Here is a 6,402-nt window from a genome sequence, read left to right as displayed (position 1 = left end):
CTTCAACAGGATTAACATTTTCTTTCTTATCACTAGCTAGATCCCCAAGTGAGGCTGACCAAGAAACCCATTTTTCTAATTTTACTTAATCATAAAATTGAGAGCTTCGTTTATATTGTTTTTTAGGGCTGATTTTTCGTGCCTTAGGTTCATGCACAAGAATTTTTAAGTACCAATCCAAGCCATTATGACGGTGTAAAGTTTATGAAAATTCTTGCCCGTGGCCTTCGAATAGGAAATTTACTTGAAGAGATTTTGAAGGAATACTCTTGACTTTTTTTCTCCCCGTTCGCCTCCAAGCCAAAATACCTTTTACCCATCTTTAATAAAAAAATCTGCTATTATATATATTTATTTTTCTAACTACATAATTTCATTGTTTTGGAGAATTAACCTTTATAATTTAAAATCTCTAATTATTTAATTACTTTGAAATTTTATGTTAAAATTTAATATTTTCTCTGAATTTTAGCTTTCTTCTATAATTTTGAGTTTTTATAAAAAAAATCATTTTTTAAATTAGTTAAATCATAACATGATTTTTTTGTCATTATATATTAAAACACACACACTTATCCCACTTTGATGATATATAATAAAGGCGAAAACAAAGAATAAAATAACTGCATATAATGTAATAGCATCCTTCGCACTCAGGAACCTATAAGCTTTAATAAATAAGTACTTGAAAAATAAAACACGCGCCGTCTGTAGGAATCGAACTCACGACCACATGGTTAAAAGCCATGCGCTCTACCGGCTGAGCTAAGACGGCTTCGATAACTTTCTCTAAGTTCAATATATATGATGGTTTATGTGTTTTCGTTCAGTGATTGACAACGGGAAAATATCAACCACTGATGCGGCTGGAAAATATAAATTATAAAAACTAAACAAATAAATGAATATTTCTAAGCAAGATGGTTTATTTAATGTCTTTTTAACAATCCTCTAAAGTATGTTATTTGATTAAGGTTTTCTGCATTTTTAGCTTAAGTGAAAAAGAATAACTTAACCAAAAATTGATAAAATATGTATGGTAATCACGGTATAAATTTAGCTTAAATAAATACTTTTTACTTTACGTGATTAATACCTAACTTAAGCAAATTATTAGGTACAAATATAGTTACCATTGCGTCGTATTGATTTAAGCTAATACAATATTGTTTAAGTTTGACTAAAATTTCAAATAAGTGCCCATATTTGCTTAAGCTTACATTAAGTGATTTTTCTATACTTCTTAGCATTCAATCACATCTTTTTAGTCATTACTTTTATTTTGATTTAGTCAAGTTATTCATTGTTAAGAGAATTAAGATGTGTATATGATGCTTACAAATTTAATTGTTTCCAGTTATAAAGATTACAATTCAAAATATGATAAGTAAATCAAGTATGATTATTTGGGTTGTTAGATCTGAGAAACAAGTTTATATACTATTTAGGAGGATAAAATCAAGTGTTACAAGTGATATTCAAAAAGGATAAGGAGAAATTGAATAAAACACTACTATTTTAAACAAAAATTACATGATTTCATTTGATATCTTAATTTGAAAATCCTTTTAGCCTTTTAACTCTAAACTTCAACTATAACCATTGAATTTATTAAACTAATTATTAGAAGCACAAACAAAATAAACAAAATAGATTCATAAATAAAAATAAAAGATAGTGATTTTGAGATAATAAGGTTGGATTTCATGTGAATGAGAATAAAATTCATATTCAAATTTCTTACAATTAGGTTTTTTTTTAAATTTACTTTCAAAAAAATGCTTCAAATGACCTATTTTGAATATCTAATATTTTGATATTTTTAACTTACAAAATTTTAAAACGATTAAAATATAAATACCAAAACTTTCAAAATATGCTATACTTGGGTATTTTATTAACTTATCCATGAGTTGTATAATACATTAACTCACATTAGTCATCACTTTAATTTTAATTATGTTCACGTTCATTAGACATTAAATTCAAGGAAAAAAATTATTTTTTAAAAATCTTTAAAAATTACAAAAAAATAAATATTTTTAAAATAAACTAAATTGAACAAGTACAGAGTAAGTAATACATTTTTTAATTTGATTTATATGTTAAAGAAATAATTTTTTTTAACTTCTTAAGATAAACTTTAAAAAAGTTATTATTCTAAGAAAAATTAAAAGAGTGATAATAATTAGAAGAATGTTTGACAAAGTGAGAATAAGCAAGAAGGAAAATGTATTCCAAAAAAAGATAAAATGGTGTGAATTTCATTACTTTTAACTTTATATATATATATATATATATATATATATATATTAGGTTTATGGAAGGATCATGATTAATAGATCTAGGGATTTCAGACCTAGAAGATTGAGACCTGTAAGAGAAAAACCTCCTAGCAGAGGCAAAACTAGAACGACCACTATAAGCATCGACTCTAGAAGAGAAGGAGTTTCTCCTATCAAAGGTTATTTCAACTTTCCTAGAATTGTCCTGAGAAATATTTTCAATTTGAGGAGCAGGCCTAGGGACACAAGGCGAAGCCTTATCCAAGACCCACTTTTCAGGAAGGGAAACTTCATCCCATTTGATGATTCTAGGAAGAGAGACGTTAGCCTTTGTCATATCAGTGATAAACAAAGTAGGCACAAGAGTTCATGGCTTTGTACTGAATCCTATAGATTAGAGCTGCGGGAATAGATCTCTCTTTCATGTTTAACCCATGAAAGCAAACATTGAGGAATAGAGAGTCAAAGATATGGTCATCTAGAAGACTCACAGTTTTGTTGGGAAAACAATTGAAATAAATTAGTCATTGGCCAAGACTGGTTTCAACAGTACCTATAAAGGAGTCATTATGGCGAGCATCTCTAAGACACATGAGGATAGCAACATTTATTCCTATGTCTATGAGAGGTTTAATGGCTACCTAGACACATCCTATGTGGAGGTACTTGTATTTTCGCTTGTGCTCATTGATGGAAGATTTGGACAGGAGATGAAATTCTTCTCCTAGATCTTTTCTTAAAGGAATATTATTTTCTACAGTCTTAATAATATAATCAAAACTGTTTTTCTTGGAATGTTCTTCAGGAACATATAATGTGTCCTAAGGGATTTCTGGAATGGTCCAGTCATCTATGCTTTGATTGATCTCTTCGAAGCAAACTTCTTCGTCGAAGAGGTTATGTTTGGGTGTAATCTCAGGAGACTGTTTCTCCTGATCATTAAAGAGATTAGTTTTGGTTGGAGAAGAGGAGGAGGAACTAGAACCAGAATGAAAAGAAATGCGGGAGAAAGATTGCAACAAACGAGACATCATAAAATTAACTTCTGGTTCATCACCCTCATTTGGTTCCATAACAATACATATGTTAATTATTTATAACCTTTTCAACTAGATCTGGTTATTTGTGGAATTTTTTTTTTAAACAAAATTTACAAATTCTAAAATTCTTTTACCATAGCCACCAGCTTCTTATGTTCTTGGCTTCTTTTGAATACAACATCGTCAAATTAGCCTTACTGCCCTTTAACCTCACGGGACTTACTGCTACAGCCTTATTTAAAAGAACTAAGAACTGCTGTACTTCCAGTAAAGGATTTTTATAAACAAAGAACTGTACAAAAGCAATATTTCAGAATCATTAGTTCGTGGCGTTGTTACAGACAGGGACGACCATTATAAGTCTCACCCGAAGGGTCTGTCAGCTGTCCAGCCTATAAACCATGATTACAGAAATTTCATAAAGAGAATTTAAAGTCCAGATCCAGAAGAACGTAGTTACAAATAATCAACAGTTATATTCCTACTTCCCTATCAGGCTCTGATACCAGATTACCTGAAGTGGATCAAGGAGAAATAAAATAGACTGAAAGGAAAGTAGGCAGTAGCAAGACTACTAAACCTTCAAGGGTTAAATACTTCTTCTAGGATTCCTAGAAATGTTTACCAAACTTCTGAGAAAGAAGAAGAAAACCAGAGTATCCAATCTCCAACCTACTCTTCCCTTAATGAGCCTTGTGATATTATCTCATAAATTCATTATAGATAAGGAAACCCTTAGGAAATATTTCTACTCTGAGGATTGGAAACCTCAAAGAGAGTGGTTCTTTCAAAATTATAGGGGAAAAGACAGGTCCGATATCCAAGAGAAATTCTATCAATTTCTCGAAAAAGTCAAACATAACATCCCATTCTTTGATTGGTATCATGCTTATACCATTCATAATAATATTGATTATCCTTGGCAAGAGGATGTTATTAGTACTTCCTCTGCTAATGTTATATCCTGGCAAATTAAAGACGGACAAATTGTTCAAAGTGAACTGCCTCCCAAAACTCAGTATCGATTACCTAATCTGAAAGACAAAAGCGATAACCCTGTTACTGCTACTCCTTTTAAATCCAAGAACCCTGATGAGTCTATCACTCCTAATGATATCCAAGGCCTCATGGAATAGGCTAATTACACCAATAAGTACCTTCAGGTTTTAGGAGAAAAAATCTCTGTTAATCTTGTCAAACCTAAAGTTGAAGAAATGGCTTCTTCATCCTCTCAACCTCAATTAGAGAAACCTCTGTTTAAACCTTTCAAAATTAGTGCCAAAGCTAAGCAGAAAATCTTAGAACTCAGACAAAAAAAAAAAAAAACCAAAGTGAATGAGGACAACCAAAATGAGTTACTTAGTAAGATTACTAGTCTTCTCACTTCTGTCCCCAACACTCCTCAAAATATTGAAGAGTCTAGTGCCAAACCTAGAACTAGATCTCTTACCAAAACTGTCAATGCCATTTCTAAGACTGATTCAGAACAATATTCTGAAACAGATTCTGTCTTAGCTATCAATCCTATCAACAATTGGAAAAATTTCTCCAAACTTTATTATAATAGAGCCACCGCTCCTGATCTTATCTTAGAAGAAAAACAAGACTTCATTCAAAGTTTTAATTCTAATGATATTTATATTTGGAATATTGATGGTTTGTCTGAATATAATATCATTGCCAAACTCCAAAATATGTCGGTTGTCGCCATGAGCTATTTTACTAATCAAAATATGCCTAAAGACACCATTATTTATATTCTAGTTGCAGGATTTACTGGCCAACTCAAAGGATGGTGGGACAATTATCTCACTGAAACTGATAGAGAAAACATCCTCTCTGCAGTAAAATTGATGACAAAGGAAAAACCATTGTCAGTGATAATGAGCGTCTTCCTGATGCAGTATATACTTTATTATATACTGTATCTCAACATTTTCTTGAAGACCCTTCTCTTTGGAGAGAAAGATCAGGTGAACTCCTTTCAAACCTCAGGTGTGATTTCTTAGAACATTTCAAATGGTATAAGGATACCTTCATGTCTAGAGTTTTAACTAGAGAAGATTGCAACCAAGCTTATTGGAAAGAAAAATATCTGGATGGGCTTCTTAAAGCTTTCAGAGATCTTATTAGAAGCAAACTCCGAAGTCATTCTCCAACTGGAGAAATTAATTATGACAGTTATGACTATGGTCAGCTTACTGCCATTATTATCCATAATGGTATCAAGGTTTGTCAAAAGGATAAACTACAAAAACAGCTTGCTAAAGAAAAGGCCTTAAACAAGAAAGAATTAAGATCCTTCTGCGAGCAGTTTGGTCTTCCATCTTGCTCCACCAAGAAGAAGAAACAGGCTCCCAAGAAAGAGACCGTTGAAACTTATAAGAAACCTTACAAACGTAAGTACAATAGGAAACCTTCTTCCAAGAAGCAAGGGGAAAATGTCATCCCCACCAACATTCCTAAAACACCCAGAACAGGTATAACCTGTTACAACTGTGGCAAACCCGGCCATATCAGTAAATACTGTAGGTTGAAAAAGAAAATCAACAGCTTTAACTTAGAACCTTCTGTAGAAGACCAAATTAACAATCTCCTTATTGAATCCTCTGATGAAGATTCCATCAAAGAATCAGATGAGGATGTCAACCAAATCCAAAATGATGATCAGATTTCTTCTTCTGATAGTGATGACACTCCAAGAATCAATGTTTTGACAAAAGAACAAGATCTTCTTTTTAAAGTAATAAGCTCATTTCTGATCTTCAAGAGAAAAAATAATTTTTAAATAAATTCAAAGAAATTTTAGAAACTAAACCCAAGTCTAAAGAATATTTTACTACAAACAAGTTTGATATTACGAATATTTTCAAAAGATTAGAAAAGAATTTAATATTAAACCAACCACTATTCAGGATCTCCAAATTGAGATCAACAATCTCAAGAAAGAGATCAGAGAGATCAAAGAACAATAGCAAATTCATCAAGTTATTCTTTCCCAATTAGATGATGAATCTGACATTGAGAAAGAAGAACTTCTTGAAGATAATGATTCTGTAAAGGTCGATTCTGGAAAT

At 31.4% G+C, this 6,402-nt stretch overlaps 1 non-coding gene across 1 annotated transcript; it reads right to left on the bottom strand.

The window, feature by feature from the left end:
* Positions 1-702: 702 nt before the first annotated feature.
* TRNAK-UUU lies at positions 703-775 on the bottom strand. Its single transcript has one exon. It is a non-coding gene; the product is annotated as a tRNA-Lys (tRNA).
* Between the last annotated feature and the right edge of the window lie 5,627 nt (positions 776-6,402).

Source organism: Abrus precatorius, unplaced genomic scaffold, assembly GCF_003935025.1.
Source record: "Abrus precatorius isolate BTA unplaced genomic scaffold, Abrus_2018 Scaffold3, whole genome shotgun sequence".
NCBI classification, from domain to species: domain Eukaryota; kingdom Viridiplantae; phylum Streptophyta; class Magnoliopsida; order Fabales; family Fabaceae; genus Abrus; species Abrus precatorius.
This window is presented reverse-complemented; position numbering and strand designations above follow the sequence as displayed.